This window comes from Macaca nemestrina, chromosome 3 (genome assembly GCF_043159975.1).
Source record: "Macaca nemestrina isolate mMacNem1 chromosome 3, mMacNem.hap1, whole genome shotgun sequence".
Classification (NCBI taxonomy): domain Eukaryota; kingdom Metazoa; phylum Chordata; class Mammalia; order Primates; family Cercopithecidae; genus Macaca; species Macaca nemestrina.
The window spans coordinates 88,665,038-88,682,904 of NC_092127.1; the positions used below are offsets into that span (position 1 = coordinate 88,665,038).

General features: G+C 35.3%; 1 protein-coding gene across 3 annotated transcripts in view; it reads left to right on the plus strand.

Annotated features, from left to right (window-relative positions):
* LOC105486357 (endomucin) overlaps nucleotides 1-12,597 on the plus strand; it is a 121,252-nt gene extending 108,655 nt beyond the window's left edge. Inside the window, exon 11 of one of the 3 annotated variants that reach the window (XM_071093253.1) lies at nucleotides 9,588-12,479. The gene's annotated coding sequence lies outside the window, so the exon portion shown is untranslated. Of the gene's footprint in view, nucleotides 1-9,587 lie in introns of all 3 variants that reach the window. The other 2 variants (XM_024794264.2, XM_011749209.3) reach the window with 2 other exon arrangements.
* The last annotated feature ends 5,270 nt before the right edge of the window (nucleotides 12,598-17,867 follow it).

The following is a 17,867-nucleotide window of genomic DNA, read 5'->3' on the forward strand; positions in this document are numbered from 1 at the left end:
TCAACAAAACCATACAAGGGATGAAAGATGAAATAGCCATTTTAAGAAAGAAAAAAATTAATCTGATAGAGCTGAAAAACTCACCACAAGAATTTCTTAACACATCAGAAGTATTAACAGCAGAATAGATCAAGTCAACGAAAGAATCTCAGAACTCAAAGACTAGTTCTTCACATTAACATAGTCAGATAAAAATAAAGAAAACAGAATTTTCAAAAATGAACAAATCTCCAGGAAACATGAGATTATGTAAAGAGGCAAAACTTATGACTCACTGGCATCCCTGAAAGACAAGGAGAGAAAGCAAGCAGTTTGGAAAACATATTTGAGGATATTGTCCATGAAAATGTCCCCAACTTAGCTAGAGAGGTTGATATTCAAATTCAGGAAATTCAGAGAACCCCTGCAAGATACTATATAAGACAACCATCCCCAAGACACATAGTCATCAGATGTTCCAAGGTCAATGTGAAAAGAAAAATATTAAAGGTAGCTAGGGAGAATGGGCAGGTCACCTGCAGAGGGAACCCCATCAATGGCTAACACTGGACCTTTCAGACAAAACTCTATAAGCTAGAAGAGACTGGGGGCCTATATTCAGCATCCTTAAAGAGAAGAAATTCCAACAAAGAATTTCATATTCAGCCAAACTAGACCACATAAACAAAGCAGAAATAAAATCCTTTTCAGACAAGCAAATACTAAGGGAATTCATTACCACCAGACCTAGTTTTCAAGAGGTTCATAGGGAGTTCTGAATATGGAAAGAAAGGACCATTACTGGCTACTACAAAAACACACTAAAGTACATACAACATTGACGCTATAAAGCAAAATCACAATCATGTCTACATAAAACCAGGTAACAATAGAATGACAGGATAAAATCCACACATATTAATATTAACCTTGAATGTTAGTGGGCTAAACACTCCATTTAAAAGGCATCAAGTGGCAAATTGGATAAAGAAGTAAGACCCAAGTGTATGCTGTCTTTCAGAGACGCATCTCACATTCAAGGACACCTACAGTCTCAGAGTAAAGTGTTGGAGAAAGATTTATCAAGCAAATAGAAAACAAACAAACAAACAAGAGCAGGGGTTGCTATTCTTATTTCAGACAAAAGAGACTTTAAACCAAAAATGATCAAAAAGGACAAAGAAAGGCAGTGATAAAGGGTTCAACTCAACAAAAAGACTTAACTATCCTAAATATATGCACCCAACACTAGGGCACCTAGATTTACAAAACAGTCTTTTAGTCTTACAAAGAGACTTAGGTAACCACACAATAATAGTAGATTTCAACACTCCACTGATGATATTGGAGAGATCATCAAGACAGATTACTAACAAAGATGTTTGGGACCTACATTTGACAATTGACAAAATAGAACTAACATGCATCTACAGAAAAGTCCACTCAACAAAAGCAGAATATAAATCCTTTTCATCCATGCATGACACATACTCTAAAATTGACTACATGTTCAGTCAGAAACTAATTCTCAATAATTTCAGAAAAGCCAAAATCATATCAACCACATTCTCAGACCACAGCACAATAAGAATAGAAATCAATACCAAGACGATTTTTAAAAACCCTACAATTCAATGGAAATTAAACAATCTGCTCCTGAATGACTTTTGTGTAAACAATGAAATTAAAGCAGAAATCATGAAATTCTTTAAAATTAGTGAAAACAAAGATACAACATACCAAAATCTCTAGATACAGCTACAACAGTGTTAAGATGAAAATTAATAGCACTAAATGCCTATATCAAACAATTAGAAAGATCTCAAATTGACAATCTAACATCACACCTAGAGGAACTAAACAAATAACAAACTAATCCCACAGCTAGCAAAAGAAAAATAACCAAAATCAGAGATGAATTGAGTGAAATGGAGATGATAAAAACTATGCAAAAGATCAACAAAACCAAAAGTTTGCCTTTTGGAAGAATAAATAGGACTGATAGACTGTTAGCTAGACTTAAAAAGAAAAGAGAGAAGATCCAAATAAATGCTATCAGAAATGATAGTGGTATTACCACTAACCCCATAGAAATACAAAAAACAAACAAACAAAAAATCCAGAGACTATTACAAACATTTCTATGTACCCAAACCAGAAAACATAAAAGAAATAGGTAAGTTCCTGGACAAACACAACCTCCCAAGATTGAACCAGTAATAAACTGAAAACCTGAACAGACCAATAACGCATTCCAAAATGGACTCAGTAATAAAAAAACCTACCAACCAGAAAAAGCCCTGGACAAGACAGATTCACAGCTGAATTCTACCAGGTGTATAAGGAAGAGCTGGTACCAATCCTACTGAAACAATTCCAAAAAATTGAGAATAAACTCCTCCCTAACTCTTTCTATGTAGCTAATGTCACACTGATACCATGAAACCTGCAGAAACACAATGAATAAAGCAAACTTCAGGCCAATATCTCTGATGAACATAGATAAAAGTTCTCGACAAAATACTAGTAAAGTGAACACCAGAAGCATGTCATAAAGCTAATCCACCATGATCAAGAAAGCTTCATCCCTGAGATGCAAGGTTGAGTCAACATATACAAATCAATAAGTGCAATTCATTATGTAAACAGAACTCAAAACACAAATTCCATGTTCATCTTAATAAATGCAGACAGAAAAGGCTTGTGATAAAATTTAACAGCTTTTCATGTTAAAAACCCTCAACAATCTAGGCATTGAAGAAACATACCTCAAAATGATAAGATCCATCTATGACAAACCCACAGCCAACATCAGACTGAATGGGAAGAAGCATCTGGAAGTGTTCCCAGGAAAACTGTAACAAGACATGGATGCCCATTTCACCACTCATATTCATATGGCACTGGGAGTCATAGCCAGAGCAGTCAGGCAAGAGAAGAAATAAAAGGCATTCAAATAAGAAGAGAAGAAGTCAAACTATCTGTCTTCATAGATTATATGATTCTATACCTAGAAAACCCCATAGTCTTTTCCCAAGGGCTCCTAGCTCTGATAAACAACTTCAGCAAAGTTTTGGGATACAAAATCGATGTACAAAATTCAGTGGCATTTCTATACACCAACAACATCCAAGTTGAGAGACAAATCAAGAATGCAATCCGATTCACAGGAGCCACAAAAATAATAAAATACCTAGGAATACAATTAACCAGGAAGGCAAAAGGTCTCTATAATGAGAAGTATAAAACATGACAAAAGAAATCAGAAATGACATGAACCAATGAAAATATATTCCATTGGAAGAATCAATATTGTTTAAAAAGGCCATACTCTTCAAAGCAATCTGCACAATCAATGTTATTCTCTATCAAACTACCAATGACAATTTTCACAGAATTAGAAAAAACCTATTCTGAAATTCATCTGGATCCAAAAGAGAGCCCAAATAGCTAAAGCAATCCTAGGCAAAAAGAACAAAGCTGGAGACATTACACTACCCAACTTCAAATGATACTACAAGACTACTGTAATTAATACAGTATGATACTGGTACAAAAACAGACAGGTAGATCAATGAAACGAGTTCGAAAACCCTGAAATAATGCCACACACATACAACTTCAAATGGTGCTACAAGGCTACAGTAACTAGCACAGTATGACAAATGATACTATAAGGCTACAGTAACCAGTATAGTATGATACTGGTACAAAAACAGACACATAGGTCAACGAAACAAGTTAGAGAACTTTGAAATAATGCCACACACAACTATCTCATCTTCAACAAAGCTGACAATAACAAGCAATGGGGAAAGGACTTTCTAGTCAATGAATAGTGCTGGGAAAACTGGCTAGCCATATGCAGAAGATTAAAACTGGATCCTTACCTTTTATCATATACAAAAATCAACTAAGATGGATTAAAGACTTGAATGTAAAACAAAAACTGTAAAATCTCTAGAAGAATACCTAGGAAATACCATTCTGGACATCAGTCTTCATGATGAAGACTCCAAAAGCAATAGAAACAAAACCAAAAACTAACGAGGCCTAGCTAAACTAAAGAGCTTCTGCACAGCCTAAGAAACTATCAACAGAGTACACAGACGACTTAGAAAATGGGAGAAAATTTTCATGAACTATGCATCCGATGAAGATATAATATCCAGAATCTATAAGGAATTTAAACAAATGAAAGAGTAAAAAACAACCCCATTAAAAAATGGGCAAAGGACATGAATGCACATTCTCAAAATAAGACATACACAGGACCAACAAGCATATGCAAAAGTGCCTAACATCACTAATCATTTGAGAAATGCAAATCAAAACTATAATGAGATGCCATCTCATATCAGTCAGAATGGCGACCATAAAAAGTTAAGAAGTCACAGATGCTGGTCGGGTTGTAGAGAAAAGGGAATGCTTATACCCTGCTGGTGAGAATGTAAATTAGTTCAATCACTGTGGAAACAGCCTGGAGATTTCTCAAAGAACTTAAAACAGAACTACATTTCAACCCAGCAGTCCCATTACTAGATATAGACCAAAGAAATACAAATTGTTTTACTGTCAAATCACATGCACATGTATGTTCATCACAGAACTGTCTAATATAAGAAAGACATGGAATGAACCTAGATGCCCATCAACCTAGATGCCCATCAATGGTGGACTAGTTAAAGAAAATGTGGTACGCATACACTATTGAATACTATGCAGCCATATAAGAGAACCGGATTGTTTCCTTTGCAATAACATGGATGAACCTGGAGTCCGTTATTCTAATTGAAGTTACTGAAGACAGAAAACCAAATACTGTATCTTCTCATGTCTAAGTGGGTGCCAAGCACTGAATGCGCACAGGCACAAAGCAGGGAACAATAGACACCAGGACCTACTTGAAGGGGGAGGGTGGAATGAGAGTGAGTACTTTGAAACTACCTATTGGCTATTATGCTAATTACCTGGGTGACAAAATTTTCTGAACGCCAAATCCCTATGGCATGCAATTACCCATGTAACCAACCTCCAGATGTACCCCTTGAAACTAAAATAAAAGTTTTAAAGGAGAAAAAAGGAATCTGGAAGTTTGTCCATCCTATGCAATGGACACTTCCAGGTGCAAAGTTTGAGAAGCTGGGGATGAGATACGTTGTTCAGCCCTAGCTGATGTATGGAAAGCTTCCTTCCATACTTGCTATGGTTGCTTTGCAACCCAGTGGCTAGTAAAGGGTTGTTTTCTAAATTACCAAAATGTTCAAATATTAGTAACTAATTGATCAACTTGGAGAAAGCAAGTCTTCTGCAGTTGGAGGAGGGGGGGGGAAAGAAAGAAAGAAAAAGTGTATAGAAGGCAAGAAACAGTGTTGACTTTCAAACTAGCTTAATAAAAGTAATTTTTGTTCAACTCCCATTCCTTTCCATTTTTGTACTTTAAAAAAATATTCCGAGCCTCTGATTCCAAGGCTTTTGATTTGAAAAGCTAAATAACTTTTGTTACTCCTCTTTGTAATTTTGAAATTATATAATGATGTTCTGAAGAGTAAAGATCAGAAAGTAATGGGAAGAAACAAGCTTGACATCTGTCAATTCTATTGTCTGTCTCACTTTTTTCTTTAAGATATTTCTATCACTGTACTTTGAATTTAATACCCAAAGAGTAACTACTGTCTAGGTTGTCAACTTGAAATTAGATATCAACTTGGAGATTCAGAATATATAGAAATGAATTCATCAAACCTAGAAGATTTCGAGAAAGAAGTTAAAAAGTCTTGAACTCTCATGCAACAGCAAACAGTATTACAGAAATAATCACCTATGTTAAAAATTTCCATCCCAAAACAATATTCTAGATATATTTAATGCTTGTTGCTTCATATATTGATAATCTGTTTTGTTCACAGTATTACGTTTAATGTGATTTGGCAGGGCAGACAGGAATTTTGAAACATTTATGAGCTATAAACCTTGCCTTCTGCAAAGCTTTACCTTGTGGGAGCATGAAATCATATACAAGAGGGTGGCAGCAAACGTGTAGAAGCAGCTTAAATGTTTAATGATATGGAAATTATAAATTATACTTTGCACAGTGACATTATATAATGAGTAAAAATAATTCTCAAAATAATTTTTAATAACATGAAAGCATGCCTAAGATATAAAATTAAAAGGGAAAAATAACAATTTTAGAATTGAACAGATAGCCATTTAACTGTTCTATGACCAACTCTGCGCTGTTGTCAAGGAGGAATCTGCTGCTACCTGGTTGCTCCCTCACCAGTAGGTCTCATCTTCCTTCTGTTCCAAGACACTTTGGAAGGCTGAAGAGTGAAGGGGGTTTCAGACCAGTGAAGAACTGTGGTGTTAGAAAGTCTAGTAGCTTGGATGAAAGTCCGTTCCCACAAACCCTCAGCAATGTGGATTGTTAGCTATTTCCATTTTTCTCCAAGATACAATTCCCTGGTACATCTGTAATTTTCTAGATGGTGCCCTGATAATCTAAGAGTATCTTTGTGAACTTCCAGATGAGCTTAACGTGTTTTTCATTTATTTTTCTTTCATTTTAAAATGAAATAACACAAGCTAAAAGGAAAACATCATAAATAAAGGAGATTTACAATTGCTGCTCTGTATTCACGGAGGTGGAAGATTGATTTCAAAAGGCCTGGAGATACCAAAATCTGTGATTGCTCAAGTCCCTGATGTAAATAAAACTGCATAGTGTTTGCATATAACCTATATAAATTTTCTCATGTAGTACTTTAAACTATCTCTAGATTATTTGTAATACCTAATACAATGTAAATGCTATATAAATAGTTGTTATACTATGTTTTTTTTGTATTATTTTTATTAATGTATTATTAATTTTTACTGTTTTTGAATATTTTTAATTCAAGTTGGTTGAGTCTGTGGACATAGAACCCACAGATATGGAAGGCCAATTGTATATTATGATCATGTTCTATAACCCTGAATGAATTTCTTAATAGTGCTCTACACTGTGTTCCACATCTATAAAACCATGGTCTTTTCTCCTATGGCCATTCTGATTGTTTATAAATTGTTGTCAGTAGCGTTAAAGAAACCTATTATGAAATCTTATTATAAAATAGCCATTAAAAGCAAAGACTGATATTGGTACGGACGTAAAGAATCATTAATGAAGCAAGATTTATTTTTTGAGAGAGACTGTCTATGTGAAATGCATGCTGATGAAACTAGAGTTTGTTCTTATTTAGGTTGCTGATCTTTGAGAAAATAATTGAAAGAGTATCAATCATGAGCATTATCCTATTAGCACAAACGCAGATGTTTACCAGTTGAACTACGCTACAAACTCTTGACTTCACTTGAAAACTCATCTATGGAGGAGTATGGCTCAGTGGAACAAAAAGTGACGGAGACCTTACTCCTTGTCAAGTACTAGCCCAGATATAAAGAGGGCTTTGCATGGTTGCAGTTCTCAAGAAGCTTATAGAAGTGGAAAGAAACACAGATAAGAAAAACAATTGTAGTATAATATGGTAAATGACAACACAGTGTTATGTGAAGACAGACATGATACCGTGAAGTTTGATGGCAAATTTCTTAGAGATGGTATTTGAGCTAAAACGTAGAGAAAGAGAAGAAAAAAAAAAAAGATAGTGGCCTAGGTGAAGAGAGGAACGATTTTCCAGGCACAGGGAATAGCATGTACAAACAGGAAAAGAATTGTGAAACTGAATGGTATATGAAAGAAATCATAAAACTTTAAAAATTATTATAGCAATCTGATACTGCTGCAACATTCATGTTATTGTATTTTTTAAAATGTCTGTAGCTGAATAGATATTGTTAGAAACCAACATTGTTCTTCACTATAAACAGCTTGAGAAGTGTTGACCTCTGACTGGGAAATAAGGCTCAAGTAGTAGAGGGTACTAGATCACAGGAAGCCTTGTTTCCCAAGGTAAATCATGAAGGACTGCATGAGGCTAGAATGAAGTACTAACTTTCTTCATTCACTAATGACATCAAAAGTCTATCCACAAATAAGGGAACAACAGACACCAGGGCCTTCTTGAGGGTAGAGGGTGGGAGGAGGGTGAGGATCGAAAAAATACTATGCTTATTACATGGGTAAAATAATCTGCACAAAAAACCCCACGACATGCAGTTTACCTGTATAACAAACCTGTACATATACCCATGAACCTAAAATAAAAGTTTAAAGAAAAGAAGATAAAAATAAAAAAAGAAGTCATTTATCATTTTGAGGAACCCCTCACTTTACCTTGGATATAAAATATGCCTAAAAAACTAGTTCAATAATTGAAAGAGAGGCCTTGTCTGCAATCATTCTTCAAATCATGGTACTTAAGCTACACCATGCTCTGGCATGTGCTCAACCACCTATCAGACATAAATGCTCTGGGAGGAAGTCACAGATATCCTGTTCTACAATCATTTCCTTATCCTAAGACTTGACGTGGATACCTGTAGCTGCTACCTGCAGGCCATGGCAGCCAATGTCCAACGTTCCCCCATGTAAAGCAACAGTTCAGCCATCCCTATCAAAGGACTTGCCTTCACCAACCAAACCAGAAAAGAGTTGGTTACAGGTCTCCGCCACTAGTACCACTCCCCACACTCCACCACACACACCATATCATGCTCTCCCCAGACCCTAGCAAACCAACAGCACTGCCATCAGCAACACAACACCATCTAATCCCTGACAGGTTGGGCGACTGCCCGTTTCCTACTTGGGACACAGAATTCTCCATCTCTTGCTCTTTTATAGACCAATACTGAAAGTTGTTCCTATACTGCAGAGAAAAATGCAAAATACTAAACCAAAGGCTTGGCTATCTTTCCTGTGAAGAAGTGGCAAATGGTATTCCTTCATTCTTTCTTCTGATGCCTATTCATCCTTCTTCCTGATGAGTAGACAGCAGCAAAGCTTTAAAGTTGCCCATAAATTTCTTAGTTACTCACATTGTCACCCCAAGCAACAGATCTTGAACTGTACCGCATTAGTGATAGAGTACAGTTAAGGACTTCAAGCAGAAGAGGAATATGAGATTTATGCTTGATATACACCAGTGTGTGTTTAAGGTGGAAGACTCATTCAAGAAGAGCAAGACCAGAAGCAGAGAAGTCAGAGGCTATTGCAATATTCCGCTGGAAAAAGATAAAGGCTTAAGCTAGGGAGCCGCAGTATGGAGGAAGATGAAGAGGCAGAATAGAATAGAGAAAAATGTCTGGAGGTTAAAAATTTCATGAAGTGGTGATTGACTGGATGTGGCCAGTGGGGAATGAGGAAGAGAAGGACTATAGACAATATCCACACTCCCATCCTGGGTGTCTGAATGCATTATGGAGGAAATACTGAAGATTGAGATAGTGGAGTGAGGGGAACAGGTTTGGGAAAGAAAACAGTGCTTTTCTTTTCAGATATGTCAAGTTTGAAGTGCTTGAGAGACAGTCAAGTGATTCTACTAGGTGGAAAAAATGTAGCTAGTGACAACCATTTCTTACTAAGAGATGGACTCCCCCAGCATCTCTATTTCTTCTTCGCTTTCTTGGAATCTGAACTTTGTTGTTGTTGTTGCTCACAGGCTTCATCTTCAGCTTCCATGCTCCAAGGGTGGAAAAGGAGAAAGTCCTGCAGAATCAGTCCCGACTTCCATACCTGCTGCTGGCCTCTACACCAGTCGTCTGTCCCAGTAAAGTGATGTCCAGCTGACATGCAATAATTTGACGGAATCAAAAAGAACCCCGGCGCTCTCCAGTCCTCTGACATTTAAAAATTGCATTACTCCATTTATAGGAGCGTTCCTAGGAAAAGGAATTTTAGGAGGGGAATTTGTGAGCAGTGAATCTGAGAGCCCAGGAGGTGGACTCGCTGACAGGCATACCTTTCCTTAATGTTTAAAGTTTTCTGGGCCAAGAATTTTTATCCATGAAGACTTTCCTACTTTTCTCAGTGTTCTTATATTACCTACTGTTAGTATTTATTGTTTACCACTATGTTAATGCAGGGACAATGTGCATGTGTATTATTAAATGTTAGGTAGAAATCATACCATGCTACTTTGTACATATAAGTATTTTATTCCTGTTTTCGTGTTACTTTTAATAAATAATTACTGTACTCAGTACACTAAAAATACTATAACATGACTGTGAAAATGGCAATGTTATTGTCTTCCCATAATTATGAATATTTTTGGATGGATTATTGGAATATATGAACTCACTAATGAAAGGCATCTGTAATAAGTGAGAAAGGGACATGGGATTCACATATCAGACTGTTAGGGAGACAGTAATTTATCAGTTCTTTGGTCTTTCTATTTGTCATTCATCCTACGTGATGAAGATGTAAGTGTAAGGGCATTTATAACACTATACTGCATTCATTAAGATAATAGGGTCATGATTTTTCATAAGCTCATTTGATTGATATTATCTCCATGCATTTTTTATTTCTTTTAGAAATGTAATTATTTGTTCTAGCAACCATTGCTAAACCTCTAGTTTGTAGAAAATCAACACTTTATAAATACATAATTATGATATTATTTTTCATTGTATCACTGTTCTAAAAATACCATATATTTATAGCTGCCAATCCATCAGGAGCAAATTCTTCTGATAAAAGCTAACTGATCAACCTTGACCAATTTTTTGACACGTGAGATCAAAGTGTCAAGTTGGTTGAGGTTTTTTGGAAAGCTTTAGAACTAATAAGCTGCCGGTGGCAGCTTTTTAACGTATGATTATCTAAGTTGATTTTTCATGCTAAATTATCTTAGTGATCTAAGGGGCAGTTTAGTGAAGATGGAATCTTGTATTTAAAATAGCCTTTTAAAATTTGTTTTGTTGTGATGTATTTTGACAACTTCCATCTTTAGGAATTACATAATCACCTTGATTTTAGCTTCCTGATGTTTGGACTATTTATAATCAAGGACACCAAGCAAGCATAAGCATATCTATATTGCTGACTGGCGTCTGTTTGAGAAGGATGGGAAGTAGAAAAAAAAAAAGAAAGAAAGAAAGGAAAGGAAGAGAGGAGAGAAGGCAGGGATCTCCACTATGTATGTTTTCACTTTAGAGCTGTTGTGCCCATGCTTATTTCTAATCTAGAAGTCTTTAAATGGTGAAGCGGTGACTGGAGCATGCCAATCAGAGAACATTTGTCTTCAGAAAATAAAAAAAAAATCTGAGTTTGAGACCAGCCTGGCCAACATGTTGAAACCCCATATCTACTAAAAATACAAAAATTATCCTGGTGTGATGGTGCACACCTGTAGTCCCAGCTATTCGGGAGACTGAGGCACAAGAATCACTTGAACCCAGAAGACAGAGGTTGCAGTGAGCTGAGATGGCACCTTTGCACTCCAGCCAGTGTGACACAGCATGACTCTGTCGCAAAACAAACAAACAAACAAACAAAAAGAAAAGGAAAGAAAGAAAAGTCCTAGCACCCCTAGATGATTTGCTAAGCTCTTCAGCAAAAGCCATGTTACATACAGCATACTGCAAGGAAATGAACTCTTCTGTAATTTAATTTAAATTATAAGTAATATGTTATTTTGGATCCTAGAGAAACCATTTTCTCTACATTTCGTGAGCATTGTTAGAAAAGAGTCTACAAGAATCAGGAAGAGGGAAAAATTTGAATGGTCAGAAAAAAATAACATGTATTCTAGTTCAAGAAGTGCACACAAAGAATATGCATTAACCTAACAAAGATTAAATCTTTCAAAAAGATCAAAGGAGGATTGAGAAGTTTACAGAGATGTCCATGGCATGTTATATCAATCTCAAAGGTAAGGTCTGCATTTTGCAAACCAACTTAAACTTCTGTTGAGATAGGATATTTTGTTTTCAAGCCAAAATTATCATTAATCAAATATGTTTTAATTATGCCTGGCTTACTATAAGTTTTTTATTCTGATATACAGTTCAAATATCATTGCAACAAAGAAGTGCCTGTATTTAGATCAAAAGCAGGACTTTCTATGTGTTTGTTTTGCATGATAATATGAATATAATTTAAGTGTATCAATAGTCAAAGCATAAACAAAAGCTAATCAACTGGCACTGTTGTCACCTGAGACTAAGCGGATGTTGTTGGCTAACACACAGGCTCAGCCAGCAGAGAAAGAATTCTGAATTCCCCTTGCTGAACTGAACTATTCTATTGCATATGGTTGACAAATCTGTTTGCTATTTTTTTTCTACCTACCATATTTAAATGTATGGGTATCAACGAAGGACATAGTCAAACTTTCGACGATGAACATTCCTGATTTTTTGCCTGATTATTCTCTGTTGAGCTCTACTTGTGGTCATTCAAGATTTTATGAGGTTGAAAAGAAAAGTGAATATGACCTTTAAAAGTTGTATTTTGAGTGACTATAGTCTCACCACTATGAAACTGCCAATTATTGCCTAATGTTAAAGATATCCATCATTGTGATTAATTAAACCTATAATGAATATTTTTAATGGAGAATTTGTGATGGATTATCCCCTGATATTTTCTTTAATATTTCTCTACACACACAGGACTCCTCATGTTCCACTAAATGAGTGTACTCTGCCCCTACTTCTAGATAATTTGTCTTTTGGGCTTGAATATACTTGCTTTCTGTTCTAAATACTTTTTAAAGAAAAAAAATTTTTGATAAATAAGGGAAAATATTCATTTTGCCATCCATATTACATTCCTGAATTTGAAGTCAGAGTTTCTACCAAAATCAAGATCACCAAGAATAATTTTAAAGCTTCCAAGAACTGTTTAAAAGTGTTTTCAAGTCTGACCAAGAATTCTGACATTTAGAAATAAGTAGGAAGATATGACTATTTAAACTCATATTTTCCTTTAAAAACAGAGAAATTCTAGCAGAGTGATCATGGGCAATATAATTAGCTAGTTAACACCCCATCCAACATTCACTATGTGCCAGGAACTGTGTAGAAAACTTCACAGTCACCATCTCAGTAAACCATCACAATAATAGTAAGAAACTATTCCTTATATATGATTAGCAGCAGCAGAAACATCTCCCTTATAAAGATATGAAAATCAAGGCAGGTAGTTAAATAACTTGCCCAAGGTTGTACAACTAATAAATAGGAAAAATTTGAATTCCAACCTATGCCCAAATCCCTGTTCTCCATCTCTACACTACTTAGTCTCTCTAAGCCTCAGTTTACTTTTCTATAAAAAAGGATGAAAGCATTATGCTCCAGGTCATAATTAAAAACAGGGACCAGGCCTATCTCACTGTAAACAGTTTGAAAAATGAACAGCTATTTCACACAGTAGACAAGAAGAAGAGCGGAACTGGAATTCATGAGCAAAGAGAAACAAAACAAATGAGCCTTATGAATGCCCTGATTGACACACTCCTGATCGGCTGTATAGCAGAAGATCCCTAATTAGAACCTGAGATGACAGCGATTGGAACCAGGAGACAAAAGCAGCTGGAATTTTTTGAGAATGGAACCAGGGAGGAGGGAGCTATACAGAGAAAGACCTCAAAAAAAAAAAAAAAAAAAAAATACAAAGGTGACCCTGTATCTGATAATAATGGGATAGGAAGGTATGAACACACTTAGAGTAAAACTCCATGAGGCCAGGAAAAGAACAACTGGGAAAGAGCAACTAAGTAGTTGTATGCTGAAAATTTCTAGGTCTTATATGGAGCAGAGAAACATTAAAGGTCTGGTCAAGCATATTCAAAAATCCTCACTGGTCACCTTTCTTAATATCCTGGGAATGGTTGTATCTTAGTAGTTGTTCTAAAACACCCCTAGAGTATACACAACTGTAGGTAAGCCCTAACGCAGCTTAAAAGTAGCCTTGCAAGAATTAAGTTAATCCACAAAATATTTAACAGACTTCCAGAACAAAGACTGAGAATCTTTTATAAAGACAACAAAATGGAGTATAACAACAACTCAACAACATAAAGGTCTAAATATCCACCATTTAATCCAAAATTATATACATGCCCCAGAGAATTAAATTGTGAACCATAAACCCTGAGAAAAATTTATTAATGACAATAGAGTAAGTCAGATTGATAAAAAGTATGAGTACTTTACAACAAATTCCATGATGTTGCTATTACTTGATAATAAAACCAGTCAAAGATATTACAAAAGAAAACCTACAGACTAATAGCCCTCATGCACAAAAACATCAAAACTATTTGCTAAATATTAGCAAATCAAATACATAAAATTAAAAAGTAATAAGTGAGATTTATTCGAGGAATTCAAGTTGTCTAATATTTGACAATCTATTATTGGGATTGTGATTCAACATATGAATAGAATAAAGGAGAAAAATTATATGCTTATCTCAATAGATGTAGAGAAAGCATTTGACAAGATTAATATTTATTTATGATAAAACCTCTCATTATACTAAGATTAAAAGAAAACTTCCTCAACCTGATAAAGGACATTTATGAAAAACACACAGCTAAATCTTACATAAATGGTAAAAATCTAAATGCTAAAATCTAAATCTAAATGCTACATTCTAAAATTAGAAAGAAAATAAGCATATTCACTTTTACCTATTATATCCAACATTGTTCTGGCATGGGGGCAGGATAGTTATAGCAAATGCAATAATGCAAGAAAAAAAACATATAGATTGGAAAGGAAGATGATAAGATCATACGTAAATCCTGACGTTTACCAAAAAAGCTACTAGAATTAATAACTGAATATGTTAGAGTTGCAGGATACAAGATCGATACACAAAATCAACCGATATCTTTTGCTAGTAACAAAAAATGAAAATTGAAAACTTTAAAAAGTACAACTTAGAATACTGTCAACAAATGTAAAATTCTTAGGGATAAATTTTTCAAAATATATGCACTTCTTATACCCTTAAAACTGTCTAACTTCTGAGAGAAATTAAAGAACACTGGCTCATGAACTAAAAGACTCAATACTATTAAGATGTCACTTGCATTTAAATTGATATATAGATCCATTACAATTCCAATCCAAATTCAGCTATCCTTTTTATAAAAATTGATAAGATGGTTCTAAAATTTATATGGAAATGCAAAGTACTTAGAATAGCTAAAACTTTTTTTAAAGCAAAAAGTTGGAGGACATACTACTAGATTTAGAGACTTAATATAAGCTACTGTAATCAAGACAACGTGCTGCTGACTTAGAAATATAATTTAATTGATGGAACAAAATGGAGATTCCAGAAAAAAGTGTTTTTCTCCCATATACACACACATTTATGGTCAATTGATTTTTTTTTTACAAGTGTGCCATAGTAATTCAATGAGAGAAATGAAGTCTTTTTAATAAATTGCTCAGTATACTAGGATACCCAAGTACAAAAAAAAACAAAAACAAAAGAAGTTCAACACTTAGCTCACACCACACACAAATATAACTCAAGATGTGTCATAAACTTAAATATTAAACTCAAATCTATGACATTTGCCTTCCTTAGAATCAGTAAAGATTTCCTAGATAAGGTACAAAAAAATTAAAACTAAAAACAAAATGATAAATTGAATTTTATCAGAACTAAAAATTCCTGCTTTTTAAATGGGAATTAATAAATTGAAAAATACAGGTCAAAGAATACATGATTTACATTATACATGTATATATACACACACACATATATAAACATGACAAATGGCTTGTATCTGGAATATGTAAGGAGTGCAAAAATTTAAAAATAAGAAGACAATTCACTAAAAAATGGGGGAATATTTGAACAGATAATTCACAAAAGAAGATGTATGACTTGCCAACATACACATGAAAATACACTCAATATCACTTAGTCATCAGGAAAGTGCAAATGTAAAACCACAGTGAGCTACCACGACATATCCACAGGCATGACTAAAATTACAAAGGCCACTGATGCCAAGTGTTGGTGGGAATATAGAGAAACTAGAACTCTCTTGTGTTGCTAGTGGGAATGTAAACTTGCACAACCACGTGGAAAACAATTTGGCAGTTTCTTTAGAAGTTAAACATATAGGTCTCATATGATACAGCATTGCCACTTTTATCCATATTTACCCAAGAAAAATAAACACATTTGTCCTGTCTATACAAAGTCCTATAATCAAATGTTCATACTAGCTCTATTCATACCAGCCTGAAGCTGTAAACAATAAACAAATTGTGGTATAGTCATACAATTGAATACCACTCAGCAATAAAATGAAACTACTGATATACCCAGTTAAATGGCTACATCTCAAAAACATTATGCATTGTGCTGCACAAAAGTAGCTAGACACAGTGGAGCACACACTTCATGGCTTCATGATATGAAATGCTAGAAAAGAAATGAGACCACTGGCCACCCAGAGCCCAGAGATGGAGAATCGCCAGGAAAGAAGCACAAGGAAATGATTTGGTATGATAAAATGTTCCGTAGTTTGATTAAGGTATCGGTTACATGGGTGTATATATTTGCCAAAACTCAGGCTATACACATAAACTAGGTATGTTTTTGTATGTAAGATATACTTTAATAGAACTGACTCTAAAAATATTTTTAGAAACTCACAAGTGGGGAAGGATATTACTAACTTTCTGTTATGGGCCAAATTATGTCCTCCCATTACCTCAGAATGTGACTGCAGAGATAAGATCTTTAAAGAGATAACTAAGGCTAAATGAGGTCATTAGGGCGAGTCCTAATCCAACATGACTGGTGTCTATAAGACGAGGAGGTTTGAACACAGACACACATACACACTCACACACACAAACACATAGAGAGAAGGCCACGTGAAGACATCCACAGTGGCCACCTACAAGCCAAGGAAAAAGACCACAGAATGAAACCAACCCTGCTGATGCCTTGATTTTGGATTTTGAGGAAATAAATATCTATTTTTTTTTTTCTCCTCAGATGAAGTCTTGCTCTGTCACCCAGGCTGGAGTGCAGTGGTGCAATCTTGCCTCACTGCAACCTTCGCCTCCCGGGTTCAAGAAATTCTCTTGTCTCAGCCTCCCTTGTAGCTGGAATTACAGGCATGCACAACCATGCCCAGTTATTTTTTGTATTTTTAGTAGAGACGGGGTTCCACCATGTTGGCCAGGCTGGTCTAGAACTCCTGACCTCAGAAAATCCGCCCACCTCAGCCTCCCAAAGCGCTGGGATTACAGGCATGAGTCACAGCACCCGGCCTAACTGTCTATTGCTTAAGCCACCCAGTCTGTGATACTTTGTTAATGGCTGCACCCCACAAAAGATTAAACTTTCCTACAGGGTTATTGAGACAATTAAATGAGATTATGAAGTATGGCGGACGTAAAAATATTAACATTTTCTCTCATTTATTCCAGTGACCAGAAGGGCTAGAAATATTCATGCTTACATTCCAGATTAATTGTCAAGCCTGAGACTTCTTTCCAACAGCTGGGAAAATTTCTAAACCTTTCTATTCTATCACTAGATTAGAGCCATCTAAATTTCTAAGCACCATGATTCTAGCACCACCTATTAATATAAATGAGCTTTTAGCAAGGTTGACATTTGTCTGAGACTTAAAATATAGAAATGCTTCAGTGCAAAATGTTACAGAAATGTATAAGCGTTTATTCATAAATAACTGCTATCCTGAGCCCACTCCTTCCCCAGATGCCCTCCTCATCCCCATCCTGAGACCTTCAGATATCTCCAGAATCCAGCACCTAAAGGGTTCACGCCTGACAACAGTGAAAGCATATGTTCTGATAAGTCAATCATCCATGTCACACCTATGATTAGGTATTTTGAATATCACTAGTGTTTAGAGATATATTTTGATAATGAAGAGGAAGTCAATAAGGATGAGTAATTTGAGAAAACAATTTTTTAA